Genomic DNA, 14,394 nt, shown 5'->3' with positions numbered 1-14,394 from the left:
CGCATTGTAATTGCTGCCTTCTGGAGCCTGCAGTGCCTATAATGGACGTCACACTTCCCAGGGTCCCCGCATTGAACCAGTGGGACATCCATCAGCACTGCACTCTCCAGAAGGTGGGACCTGCTGTTGCACTCGGCCGCGCTTGGGTCAGATCAGTCCCCGCTCGGCGGTGGCGCTCAGGGCTAGTAATAGAACAGTGCCTACCTGAGTCCCGGGGCTTTTTGGGGACACATTCAGGGCTTCAGTCACCATCAGCCCCACCCTCTGCCGACGCCACTGCTGTGCACTTTGCAAAGTGTGGTTGCCCTCTGCAAGTGCAGTTAATCCAGAGCTTAGTAAATGAGCAGAAGCTCTGCTGACTTTCATCATCCAGGCATGTGCAAGCACAAATGCTTTTTTTTTTTCTTTGCACGTGAAGTGAAGTCATACCTCATTTACTAAGCTCTGGAGCAACTGTACTTGCAGAGTGCAACTCCACTTTGAAAAGTGCACAATCTATTTGCCTTTAGTAAATCAACCCATGTGTTTTCATATCTGTTGAGTAAAAGACACAAACATATGTCCTAACATTCTGAGATGGGATAGACCAACCTTTTTCTAATTTTTTTGAACTCTTGAAATCATTTTCAGTTTAGTGGAAAAAAATTACCCTTACATTGGTAATCAGTAGGGAAAATGTCCCCCTTACTTTGGTGATCAGTGGGACGAATGTGCCTTACATTGGTGATAAGTGGGAAGAATGCACCTTACATTGGTGATCTGCTCCTTGCATTGGTGGTCAGTGGGAAGAATGCTCCTTACATTGGTGATCTGCTCCTTGCATTGGTGGTCAGTGGGAAGAATGCTCCTTACATTGGTGGTCAGTAGGGAATTCCACCCCCCCCCACCCGAGTCAATACTTTGTCGAACCACCCTTTGCTGCAATTACAGCTGCATGTCTTTTTGGGGATGTCTCTACCAGCTTTGCACATCTAGAGAGGGACATTTTTGCCCATTCTTCATTGCAAAATAGCTCAAGCTCTGTCAGGTTGGATGGAGAGCATCTATGAACAGCAATTATTATTGTGGCACTACCCCCGGAGGAGCTGCTGGTTAGATTTGGGCTTACCGTTACCTTCTTTTCTCCTCACTTCACGTCTAGGGGTGTCCCGTGGTAGATGGCCCAGTAACCCGAGAGACTGACAACAGATCCACTCAAATGGATTAAATTTTCAAAACGTAGACAATAAACAGTCTCTTAAATTGGGATCAGAGGGTTGGAAAGGAAGTTCAGGTACTCTTTAGTGTCAAAGTCAAATATTGAAGAACTTGCTTACTTTGACTGCATCCAGAGAATAGCCATTCGAAACTGGATGTTCACTCAAGTTGGACAGTCCCTCTCTCACAAGGCCTAGCAGCCAACAAGGTGCTTAACTCAGGAACAAGTCTCTGCCACAGACGTTGTCGTAGAACACACAAGATATTTCTCTGCCACAGACATTGTTGTAGAACACGTAGGAAACTAAACTTGAAGAACACTCGTAGGATACCTGGATCTTTCAGCCAGCTTGGCAATATCCATGTGACCGGATTCTCTTGGGTACTCCAGCTCCTCCAGGCACTTGCTAAGAAACCAACCCGTACGTGGCCTTCTTCTGAAGAGTCCTCCCCTGGATAGCATGAAGTCACTGGGTCTCTCCCAAACCAGAGACGGCACCCAAACACCTCAGAATCCTCCTTTAGTTTCTTTGCCTTGGGCTAGCCAGCCCCGAGACATCAAGATCGGGTGAATCCGCACCCCAGGCCATAGCCTTCCTGGGGGCTGGTCAGGAGGACCAGGACCATGAAGTCAGTACATCCTTCAGGACTGGAACCCCAAACCACGTGACGTCCGCATCTTAAATACCCTCTCCCAGAAAGCACAGCAATAGCGCCACTGCCACTGGGTGGGCTCCGAGAGAGAGTAACTTAAGCACCTTACCAGACTATAGAGGCCAGAAGAGACATCGCCCCCTGTGGTCAGGCGGAACATCTCATAGTCCAGTCAGACTGATGCTGAAGTCCAAATTTAGACAATTGTACCCAAACCAAACTGCAGTTTAGGTATAACCTCCTTCAGGAGCCGCCGCTACATTATTATTTTTTTTTTTCATCTTTATTTTTATTTTCAATACACAAGAAAAACAGAAATAACAATGAAGACATAAACATTCCCAAGAAAAAGAAACTGTCGCGATCACTATAGGACTTCAATAGGGTTTTGCAAACATTTTGTGAATATAACCATCAAATCTTTAGTGGAAGACGATTCAGGGAACCCAACATTATATGGCTAGGATGACATGGGGAACGTTAAAAATGGGTAGAGGGGAGGATAGGGGGGAAACACAGAAAATGAAAATAAGCATAATGGGTGGTCACCAAAAATGTAGTGGCATGTTGGACAGGTGGGGGAAACAACCCCTCCAATTTCCACCTAACTAAAGTAGATAATAAAGATAACAAAAATAACTAACAGTGTATAACAGAAATTTGCTGGTCAGAAAGCCTCAGTTAAAAACTTAAACACCAGAACATAGCTCTATAGTACTCCATAATTATAGTGTGAGTTGTTTATACCAGTCAGAGGAACAAAATTCTATCCATAGTGCCCAACATTTCTAGAATTTCAGGTAAAAGTTTTTGATGCCTCCACTCCTCCGCCTCCATAATATCATGTACCTTCATCAGTCAATCCTTAACAATACTGTAGGTGCCGCCAGGGAACTTACAATGAAGTGGAATATACGACGTTTACCAGTATTGAGGAGGTGAGGCATCAAGGAGCGTTTATTTAGTGGTATCATGAAATAACATCATCTGTTATCATGTTGAATGAAGAGGAGGATATTTTTAGGGACTTTAAGGAAGCCAAGACCTGGTAAGGTCATGTATTTCCATCCCTATGGGACTTTATATGAAAACATGAGCTGGTAGGGTCATGCATTTCCATCCCTTTAAGGTCAAAGAGGAGGGGGGACAAGAAAGGTGGGACTTTATATGAGGCATGCTCCTGACGAGTGGCGCATCAGCCATGAAACGCGTAGAGCTATTTGTTGCCGTGCGTTTACCTATCCTTACCCTTCTTCCAGTTATTATTTGATCTCTACCTTATCTGGCTCAGCGAGGCCATAGGTCCTGCAGATATTACTGTGCAACATTGATTTTATCCAAGCTTGTCCATGTTGAACTATGGCATTTTACAATGATCATATCTGAGATACCATTGTCATTAAATTGTTTAATGTTTATTATTATGTTTATTCATTTACCATTAATACCAGTGGTTATGTCTTTCGATGTCATTGCTGTCACTATTGCTATTATAGTTACCATGTTATATATTTTATTCGATAATAACAATGTATTATACTGCTATGTGAATAAAATTCCCCTGTTCAACTGGTATTATGTTTTGCTATCATGTGCCTCATATAAAGTCCCACCTTTCTTGTCCCCCCTCCTCTTTGATCATCTGTTATCATCTGTTATCCGGCATTGTGTCACCTTATTAACCACTTCAGCCCCAGAAGATTTTACCCCCTTCCTGACCGGAGCACTTTTTGCAATTTGACATTGCCTCGCTTTAACTGACAATTGCACAGTTGTTCAACGCTCTACTCAAACAAAATTTACGTTGCTTTTTTCCCCACAAATAGAGCTTTCTTTTGCTGGTATTTTATCACCTCGACGGTTTTTATTTTTTGCGCTATAAACAAACAAAAAAAAGCAACAATTTTGAAAACAAAAAAAAAAAACGATATTTTTTAAATTTTTGCTATAATAAATATCCCCAAATAAAAAAAAAAAAACGAATTTCTTCATCAGTTTAGGCCAATATATATTCTTCTACATAAATCTGGTAAGAAAAAAATAAGCAATAAGCATATATTGATTGGTTTGCGCAAAAGTTATAGTGTCTGCAAAACTACGGGAAATATTTATGGAAATCTTATTTATTTATTTATTTTTTACTAGTAATCAGGGGTGGACTGACCATTCGCACACTCGAGTACTGCCCAAGGGCCCCATGCCACTAAGGGGCCTCATCAGGGTTGCCAGCCTCAATAAAAGCAGGGACAGTATGTAAAAATCTGTGTTTTTAAAAAAAAATCCCAAGATTATAACTGCCCCGCCTCTCCAGTACCTTTTCAGTGTGTGTATGTGTATTCTGTGTGTGTGTATTGTGTGTCTGTGTGTGCATAGTGTATGTGTGTGTGTGTATACTGTGTGGCCCCATAATCTCCTATTGCCCAGGGGCCCCATAATCTTCTCCTATTGCACAGGGGCCCCATAATCTCCTATTGCCCGGGGGCCCCATGAGTTGTCAGTCCACCCCTGCTAGTAATGGAGGTGATCTCTCTGCAATTTTTAGCTGTATTGAGACATTGTGATGGACAGATCAGAGACTTTTGACACTTTTTTGGGACCATTTCCATTTATACAGTGATCAGTGCTAAAAAAATGCACTAATTACTATGTAAATGTACCTGGCAGGGAAGGGGTTAACACTAGGGGGCGATCAAGGGGTTAATTGTGTGTTCCCTCAGTGTGTTCTAACTGTATGGAGATGTGAGTGACTAGGAGAGGAGACATATCGTTTGCTCCTACTTAGTATGGCTCCTCTCCTCCGGCAGCACAGGGATTTGTGTGTTTACACTAGGGATGGGCGAACGGTTTTGGCCCGAGCATAAGTTCTGACCGAACTTTTGCTGTTTCGACGTTCGGCGAACAACGAACATTATGGGGCATTCGCAGCAAATTCGAACGCCGCAGAACCCCGTTAAAGTTTATGGAACACTAACATTAAAAACCAAAAGTGCTCATTTTAAAGACTTATATGAAAGTTATTGTTATAAAAATTGTTTGGGGACTTGGGTCCTGCCCCAGGGGACATGTATGAATGCAAAAAAAAGTTTTAAAAACTGCATTTTTTTGGGAGCAGTGATTTTAATAATGCTTAAAGTGAAACAATAAAAATGAAATATTCCTTTAAATATCGTGCCTGGGGGGTGTCTATAGTATGCCTGTAAAGTTTTCCAGTGTTTAGAACAGTACCACAGCAAAATTACATTTCTAAAGGAAAAAAAGTAATTTAAAACTGATGGCGGCCGTAATGAATTGGCGGTTCTCGGCAATATAGATAAAACTCATTGAAAAAAAAAACAGCATTATCCCCCCCCCCCCCCAGTCCATTACCAGGCTCTTTGAATATTAAGGGGAACCCCAAATCAAAAATAAAAAATGTATAAAAAAATTGCGTGGAAGTCCCCCCAAAATCCATACCAGGTCCTTCAGGTCTGGTATGGATATTAAGGGGAACCCTGCGCCAAATTTTTTAAAAAATAAAGTAGGGGCCCCCCAAAACCCATACCAGACCCTTATCCAAGCACACAACCTGGCAAGCCGCAGGAAAAGAGGGGGGGGCGAGAGCGTGCCCCCTCTCTTGAACCATACCAGGCCACATGCCCTCAACATGGGGAGGATGCTTTGGGATCCCCAAAACACCTTGTCCCCATGTTGATGGGGACAAGGGCCTCATCCCCACAACCCTTATCAGAATCTGGAAGCTCCCTTTAACAAGGGGACCCCCAGATCCTGGCCTCCCCCATGTGAATTAGTAGTGGGTACATTGTACCCCTACCATTTCACAAAAAAAGTGGGGGTGGGATCACCTGTTTTCGTCACCGGGTGGCCCAGGTCTCAGCTATATAACAGCTGTCACCAAGAAGCGTCACTCGGCGGGAGCCTCCCATGGAGGCGGAGCTGTTATGGCTTTTTTTTCTTTTTTCGGGCCAGCGGGCAGCGTGAGATGAATCTACATCGCGGGCCATTTTTGTTTTTTTGATTTTTTAATAAAAAGGACTTATCCCAAAGGGTCTCCTGTCTTTTTTACTATTTTTGGCACTTTTTTTGTTGCGGCTTGCCAGGTTGCATGCTCGTATAAGGGTCTGGTATGGATTTTGGGGGGGGGGGGCTATGCCATTTTTTTTTTTACATTTTGGCGCAGGGTTCCCCTTAAAATCCATACCAGACCTGGAGGGCCTGGTATGAATTTTGGGGGAACCCCCACGCAATATCTTTTAAACAAAATTGGTTCGGGGTTCCCCTTAATATTCATACCAGACCCAAAGGTCTGGTATGAACCCATGCCGTTTTTTTCAATGAGTTTTATCTATATTGCCGAGACCTGACAATTCATTACAGCCGCAATCAGTTTTAAATTACTTTTTTTCCTTTAGAAATGTAATTTTGCTGTGGTACAGTTCTGCCGAGACCTGACAATTCATTACAGCCGCAATCAGTTTTAAATTACTTTTTTTCCTTTAGAAATGTAATTTTGCTGTGGTACAGTTCTAAACATGGGAAAACTGTGCCACTTTACAGGCATACTATAGACACTCCCCAGGCATGATATTTAAAGGAATATTTCCTTTTTATTGTTTCACTTTAAGCATTATTAAAATCACTGCTCCCGAAAAAAACTGCCCATTTTAAAACTTTGTTTTTTGCATTGATACATGTTCCCTGGGGCAGGACCCGGGTCCCCAAACATTTTTTATGACAATACCTTGCATGTAAGCCTTTAAAATAAGCACTTTTAATTTTTCATGTTCGTGTCCCATAGATTTTAATGGTGTTCATGTGTTCGTCTGAATTTTTTGCCTGTTCACAAGTTCTGGTGCGAACCGAACCAGGGGTGTTCGGCTCATCCTTAGTTTACACAAATCCCCGGCGGCGATCGTGCCCACGCGCCATGTGCATCAGGTCCCCCCCATTCAGGAGGTACGCACATGTGCCCTCTGGTGGTAATTCTCCATTATGAACGTTAGTTTAGAAGACCGACCGCTTCTGGCTCGTCCTTGCTTCCGAGCATGCGTGTTTGTGCTTTGGACTTTTGTCCGATGGACTTGTGTACACGCGCTCGGAAAATCCGACAACAGACATTTGTCCTTGGAAAATTTTAAAACCTGCGATCCAACATTTGTCTGCAGATCAGGGGCAGACTGACAACTCATGGGGCCCTCTGGCAATAGGAGATTATGGGACCCCCCGGGCAATAGAAGATTATGGGACCACACAGTATAAACAAACACACACACACAGTATACAATCACACAGTATACACATATATGCACACACAGTATACACACACACAGTATACAATCACACAGTATACACATACATGTACACACAGTATACACACACACAGTATACAATCACACAGTATACACATACATGTACACACAGTATACACAGACATGTTTCTATTGGCTGAGAAGGTACTGGAAAGGTGGGGCATCTATAATCTCAGGATTTTTAGACCAAAAGGATGTCGGTAAGGGACATTTCAGAGACAGATGTAAAAAAAAAAACACAGATTTTTACATACTGTCCCTGGTTTTACTGAGGCTGGCAACCCTGATGGGGCCCCCTAGTGGCCCGGGACCCTCGGGCAGTGCCCGAGTGGCCGAATGGTCAGTCCGCCCCTGCTGCAGATAGTCCGACAACAATTGTCCGATGGAGCGTACACATGGTCGGATTTTCCACCAACAGCCTGTCATCACACAATTCCCATCAGAAAATCCGATCGTGTGTACGAGGCTTCACTTTGTAGCAAGTCATAAGGCGAGAGGCCATATGACGGGACTGATCTGTGTCAAGCACCAGAAATTACATGATTGCGTCATCTCTGATCCAACATTTCAGTTCAGGAAGTAGACTGTGACCATGGGTAATGCCTGAACAAAGGTGGCGCCATCCATCAAGAAAATAAAATCAGATAGGGGCCTTGTCCAAGGAAGTGCTGTGATCCCTATGAGAAGTAATAAACTCTTGGAAGTGGTACATTTTGGGTGCTATTTACTAAAACTGATGCACACAGAATCTGGTGCAGCTCTGTATAGTAACCAATCAACTTCCAGGTTTTATTGTCAACACTTAATTGAACAAGCTGAAGTTAGAAGCTGATTGGTTATGATGCACAGCTCCACCTGATTCTGTTTTAGTAAATCTCCCCCACTGACACAATACTCAGGGTCAGTTCACACCTATGCGTTTTTTTTGTGCTTTTTGCAAAAAGGCACTACACTCCATTTAATATAGTTTCTTATGGAACACGTTCACATCTATGCTTTTTTCAGCTGCTGCGGTTTTGGAAAGGTTCAAGGACTTTTTTAGGCTGCATTCACACCTGGGCGTTTTGAATTCTGGGCAGATTTGCCATGATTCTGCCCGTGATTTCAAAATGCCCAACGCACATTTGAGATGTCATTCATTCAAAATGTACCTAAAAACGCGGTGCGGCGATTGACACACAATAAATCCAATGAGGCAAACTGCATCGCATGAAGTAGGTCGCCAAAAGAAGCCCCTGAAAGTGGTTCTGAAGGCAGAAGGTCTTTCATTTTAAAGCAGAGATAAGGCCCCCCCAACCCCCTAAGCAAAAAATGTAAAGTCAGCAGCTACACATACTGTAGCTGCTGACTTTTAATATTAGGACACTTACCTGTCCCGGAATCCAGCGATATCGGCACCCCATCCAATGTTTCCATTAGCTCTCAGGTGCTGCTGCCGCCATTGCCTGTAAGGAGAACCGACAGTGAAGTATTGCAGCTTTACAACCCGTTCTCTGCTGCGCATGCACGAAGCGCGCTGCGCTTTCTGAATGGCCCGGCAGCAGGGGAAGGGGGGGTGAACTTCTGAGTGATCTCACCATGGCGAGATATCTCGGAAGTGAGGACAGATACCTGTCAAAAACAGGTGCCCGCTCACTCTGCCCCCCCCAAAAGGTGCCAAGGGGGGAAGGAGACAGATAAGCGGAACATCCACTTTTGGGTGGAACTCCACTTTAATGCCTTCTATGCATTGGGATAAAATAGCTTCTGTGTGCAGCCCCCCTCAGCCCCTCTAATACTTACCTGAGCCCCATCTCAAATGTGTGTTGTTCAATTTGTCATTTACACCTGGGCGTTTTGAAATTGCGGGGAGGATTGCAGCAAATCTGTCCACTATTCAAAATGCCGTAATATGAATGCAGCCTACGAAGCAAAACAGTGCGTTTTTGGTTCTATAGACTTCAATGGAGAAGCTGCAGAAAAGCACGAGGTGTGTTTTAGCCTTGGTTTTACAAACATTTTGCCACGATTTGCATTTTGTGCTTTTTAATCCACCAAACAAAAAAAAAGCCTAAAAAAAGATGCAAAATGCAAAACATGCAAAAAATTTGTCAAAACCGCAAAAAGCACTCCAGAAACAGATCAAAAGCAAACTGCATAGGTATGAACCAGGCCTGAGAATGCATATACAGTGTCTCAAAAAAAGTGAGCGACAACACTGAAATGACACTTTGCTACAATGTAAAGTAGTGAGTGTACACCTTGTATAACAGTGTAACATTTGCTGTCCCTCAAAATAACTCAACACGTGGCCATTAATGTCTAAACCGCTGGCAACAAAAGTGAGTACACCCCTAAGTGAAAATGTCCAAATTGGGTCGAAAGTGTCAATATTTTGTGTGGCCACTATTATGTTTTGTGTGGCCATTATTTTCCAGCACTGCCTTAACCCTCTTGGGCATGGAGTTCACCAGAGCTTCACAGGTTGCCCCTGGAGTCCTCTTCCACTCCTCCATGATGACATCACAGAGCTAGTGCTCCTCCACCTTCCATTTGAGGATGCCCCACAGATGATCAATAGGGTTTAGGTTTGGAGACACGCTTGGCCAGTCCATCACCTTTACCCTCAGCTTCTTTAGCAAGGCAGTGGTCGTCTTGGAGGTGTGTTTGGAGTCATTATCATGTTGGAATATTGCCCTGTGGCCCAGTCTCCAAAGGGAGGGGATCATGTTTGGCTTCAGTATGTCACAGTACATGTTGGCATTCATGGTTCCCTCATTGAACTGTAACTCTCCAGTGCCGGCAGCACTCATGCAGCCCCAGAACATGCCATGCTTGACTGTAGAGGCAAGACACGCTTGACACCATCTGAACCAAATAAGTTTATCTTGGTCTCATTAGATCACAGGACATGTTTTCAGTAATCCATGTCATTGGTCTGCTTGTCTTCAGCAAACTGCTTTAGGGCTTTCTTGTGCATCATCTTTAGAAGAGGCTTCCTTCTGGGATGACAGCCATGCAGACCAATTTGATGCAGTGTGCGACGTATGGTCTGAGCACTGACAGGCTGACCCCCCACCCCTTCAAACTCTGCAGCAATGCTGGCAGCTTTCATGCGTCTATTTCCCAAACACAACCTCTAGATATGATGCTGAGCATGTGCACTCAACTTCTTTGCTCGACCATGGTGAGGCATGTTCTGAGTTGGACCTGTCCTCTTAAATCGCTGTATGGTCTTGGCCACCATGCTGCAGCTCAGTTTCAGGGTCTTGGCAATCTTCTTATAGCCTAGGCCATCTTTATGTAGAGCAACAATTTTTTTTTTTTTCAGATCCTCAGAGAGTTCTTTGCCATGAGGTGCCATGCTAAACTTCCAGTGACCAGTATGAATGAGAGTGATAACACCAAATTTAACACACCTGCTCCCCATTCACACCTGAGACCTTGTAACACTAACGAGTAACATGACATTGAGGAGGAAAAATAGCTAATTGGGCCCAATTTGGACATTTTCACTTAGGGGAGTATTCACTTTTGTTGCCATTGGTTTAGACATTAATGGCTGTGTGTTGAGTTATTTTGAGGGGACAGAAAATTTACACTGTTAACCGCTTCCCGACCGACGCACGGCGATGTACGTCGCCAGAATGGCACGGACAGGCAAATGGGTGTACAGGTACGTCCCTTTAAAATTGCTGCCGTGCCATCGCGTGTGCACCACCGGCGGCACGCACGCATGCAGGTCGGGACCCCTGTGAGTCTGCCAGGATCCCAGACTCGATCGCCGCAGGGATACCCGCGATTGTCTCATGGGGAGGGAGAACGGGGAGATGCAGATGTGAACAGCATCTCCCCGTTCTGCCTAGCAACAAGTGACACTGATCTCTGCTCCCTGTGATTGGAGCAGAGATCAGTGATCTGTAAATCACAGGCACGCCCCCCACAGTTAGAAACACGCCCTTAGGACACACTTAACCCCTACACTGCCACCTCCTGGTTAACCCCTTCACTGCCAGTGTCATTTACACAGAAATCAGTGTATTTGTATAGCACTGATTGCTGTATAAATGACAATGGTCCCAAAATTGTGTCAAAAATGTCAGATGTGTCCACCATAATGTCGTAGTCACAATAAAAATCGCTGATCGCCGCCATTACTAGTAAAAAATAATTATTAATAAAAATGTCATAAAACTATCCCCTATTTTGTAAACGCTATAACTTTTGCGCCAACCAATTAATAATTTCTTATTGCGATTTTTTTACCAAAAATATGTAGAAGAATACGTATCGGCCTAAACTGAGGAAAAAAAAAGTTTTTTCATATAATTTTGGGGGATATTTATTATAGCAAAAAGTAAAAAATGCGTTTTTTTCAAAATTGTTGCTCTTTTTTTGTTTATAGCGCAAAAAATAAAAACCGCAGAGGTGATCAAATACCACCAAAAGAAATCTCTATTTGAGGGAAAAAAAGGACATCAATTTTGTTTAGGAGCCACGTCGCATGACCGCGCAATTGTCAGTTAAAATGACGCAGTGCCGAATCGCAAAAAGTGCTCTGGTCTTAAGCCAGCAAAATGATCCGGGGCTTAAAGTGGTTGTAAACCTTTACAAACCACTTTGACCTACAGGTAAGCCTAGATTACGGCTTACCTGTAGGTCCCAGAAATATCTCCTAAACCTACATGGTTTAGGAGATATTTACTAAAAGACAGTCACAGCTGTCTACGGCGCATGCGCCGTAGACAGCGGTGCGCAGGCGCACTATCGCCGTTAGCAGCATACCGCTGCTAACGGCGATATGCCGTTAGTGGCGGCTCCCGTGCGCATGCGCGGGAGTGAAGTCATCGCTGCTCCAGCGCTGTGAGTGGCCGGAGCAGCGATACCCGGAAGAAGATGGATGCTCCGGACTACAGAGGACAGCGGTGACATCGCTGGCTCCTGTGTCAGGTAAGTGACACATAAAGGGAGTCCTGGAGCAGAGCATCGGCAGAGGGACAGCATGACATGTACGGACTGCACAGTCACGCTGTCAGGGGGCGGAGGCATGTCTCCTTTAAGAAAAGGGGAGTGGCCTCAGCAAGGGACGCGCTCGCCGGGTGAGAAAGAGGCGAGGGGGAGGATGTGACGTCAGTCGAGAGCGGCGGGGAGAAAGATTCTCACCCACCCTCCCTTATGTAGGGTTAATTTGAAAGGGGCAGTAGAAAAAGGCTGGGCAGTGGTTTGGGTCTGTGAGGAGGAGGAGGAGATGTATGTTATATGGAGATATAACATGGTTGTTACCCATCTGGGGTATCAGGTAGCTTCCAGTTACAAGGGGTTAACCAGGAAGGGGGAAAAAGGTAGGTCACTGCAAAGGTTGGGTAGCGTCTCACAGTCAGGGGGTTGCGACTGGAGACCTAAAGTTGATACGAAGTTTGTCGCAGTGACCAGTGGTGTGTGTTCCCCTCCAAGACCCCAAAAAAGTACAGAGAAGGTTATTATAAAAGTTATTTTAAATTTTTTTATTTATTTATGTTTATGTTAATTTGTTAATAAAAGGCCGGCAAGGCCATTTACTCCAATACCTTGTCACGTTTTTTGTGGGGAGGGATTGGAGATTTTGTTAGGGGGATGGAAGAGGCTTGGGGGATAAGTCCTTCACATGTCATGGGCTACTATACGATGCATAGTAGCCCATTATGCTTTACCTTTGCAGGGAGACAAAGAGGAAGTAAACCCATCAGCTGTACACTCACTACTTTACATTGTAGCAAAGTGTAATTTCTTCAGTGTTGTCACATGAAAAGATAGAATAATCTATTTACAAAAACGGGAGGGGCGTACTCACTTTTGTGAGATATTGTATGTAGTATGGAACTAAACCCATTGATGTAACAGTTTTACAAAAACCGTTGCATCCAAGGTATGCCATGACCGATAAAGCCCCATACACACTATCAGATTTTCTGCTGAGTTTTTCCTTCAGATTTACCAAAACCATGTAGTAGAAGGGCCTGCCTGATTGCATACACATTGAAATTCCTAAGGTTTGACCTCATATTATATGGTTTTGGTAAATCTGAAGGAAAAACTCAGCAGAAAATCTGATAGTGTGTATGGGGCTTAACTGTCACAGTTGCTTGTTCTTTCATCCAAACTGTCAAGTCGTCAATTGGTGGTGTCATAACTGATCACATGTGCAGCATCATGGCAGATACGGATCAAACAGGCAGATGGCAGCTTCATTGGCTGTAAAAGGTGGGAGGGTGAAGTTTCACTTTAATACGATAAAGTAAATCTGATATCAGATCCACTTCAACAGTATATAAAGTCATCATAGTGTTCCCCTTTAAGTGTAGCGCACTCAGACTGTCATCATCCTTGACAGACGCCCAGATGAAGAGTTCCCATGCACACCCCTGGCTCAGCCAAGAGTTTGGCTTGGACAATTCAGTCTTACAACAGCTGTCAGCTGGCTTGTATTCCCTATGGCCCGTGTCTGTAGATCAGTGCATCCCCCTGCTCCTCCTGTCACTGCGCCGCTCTGCAAGCTCCATCGCAGCCCCCAACAAGCAAAGCTGGAGCTGTCCATAAAATACAGGAGATTTATAACTTGTTTATACAGTCCATGATCAGCTATAAAGACCACTGACCCCATTCAAAGGCAGATCACATACCCCTATAAACTGTGTCTTCTTCCAGGAAAAAGTCATAAAATGGGAAGATTTCATTTTCCAGACCCCTGTATTTTATGTACTGAGCTGCTCATCAGAAAGAATAGCGAAGGCACGTCTTAAAGCGAGAATTAAACCCAAAAGCAAACAATTATTATATTGCAGCTTACCAATTCTTAGATGTGATGGCTGCATTTGTTTTGCTTTCTTTCCTTTATTTTCACCGAGTGATCCAGCCAGTAAGCCTGTTGTTTTTCAAAAGAATAAGCTCTCCTGCAGATGTTTTAGTTATAGGGATGAGACAAACCAACAATGGCAGGGGTGCTTACAATGACCAGGTTTATTCATTTATGTATAACCTATTCCCAAAAGGAAAAAAAAAGTGTTTGCAGTAACTGCCTATAAAGGTGTCAGCTGGAGTTTGGCTTCAATCTGTTAGCTTATTTAACCACTTGCCGACTGGGGCACGCCAATGTAAGTCGGCAGAATGGCACGGACAGGTACTGTACGTCCCTTTAAAGCCCCCACCGTGCCATCTCGTGTGCGCCGCTGGTGGAGCGCACGCTCCGGTCGGAACCTGCGTGAGGCTGCGTGTCCCGCGG

This window comes from Lithobates pipiens, unplaced genomic scaffold (genome assembly GCF_037356315.1).
Source record: "Lithobates pipiens isolate NorthernLeopardFrog02 unplaced genomic scaffold, aLitPip1_a1.2 Scaffold_23, whole genome shotgun sequence".
Taxonomy (NCBI): domain Eukaryota; kingdom Metazoa; phylum Chordata; class Amphibia; order Anura; family Ranidae; genus Lithobates; species Lithobates pipiens.
This window is presented reverse-complemented; position numbering follows the sequence as displayed.